We start from the raw sequence: 266 nt of genomic DNA, 5'->3' as shown, positions 1-266 counted from the left end.
AGGGGTTGTTTTTGGGTGTGTGTTGGTGTTGGGGGTGTTGGGGGGGACGAATTTAAAATAACCAAGATGGCGAGAGGCTTGTTGTTTTGGAAGGGGCAGAAAAAAATGGAGGATATTGTAATATACACAAAGGGATAAATTTCAACAACTCGGCCAGCAAAGCGGCTGCTAGCTCGCCTTGCGTGCCTCTCTCGGTTTGAGGAAGCGACCGCGATAGGCGAAAGGGTGGCCAGCAACATGACTAGCAACACGACAGAAAAAAAAAA

The 266-nt window shown here is 48.1% G+C and overlaps 1 protein-coding gene across 1 annotated transcript in view; it reads right to left on the bottom strand.

Moving 5' to 3' along the window:
- Positions 1-266, bottom strand: part of baz2ba (bromodomain adjacent to zinc finger domain, 2Ba) — a gene marked incomplete in the record, with an annotated part of 61,149 nt that overhangs the window by 59,695 nt on the left and 1,188 nt on the right.

Source organism: Morone saxatilis, unplaced genomic scaffold (genome assembly GCF_004916995.1).
Source record: "Morone saxatilis isolate NCDOM2014 unplaced genomic scaffold, NCSU_SB_2.0 Contig11, whole genome shotgun sequence".
Classification (NCBI taxonomy): domain Eukaryota; kingdom Metazoa; phylum Chordata; class Actinopteri; family Moronidae; genus Morone; species Morone saxatilis.
The sequence above is the reverse complement of the archived record's forward strand: the minus strand, read 5'-3'. Positions and strand labels throughout refer to the sequence as shown.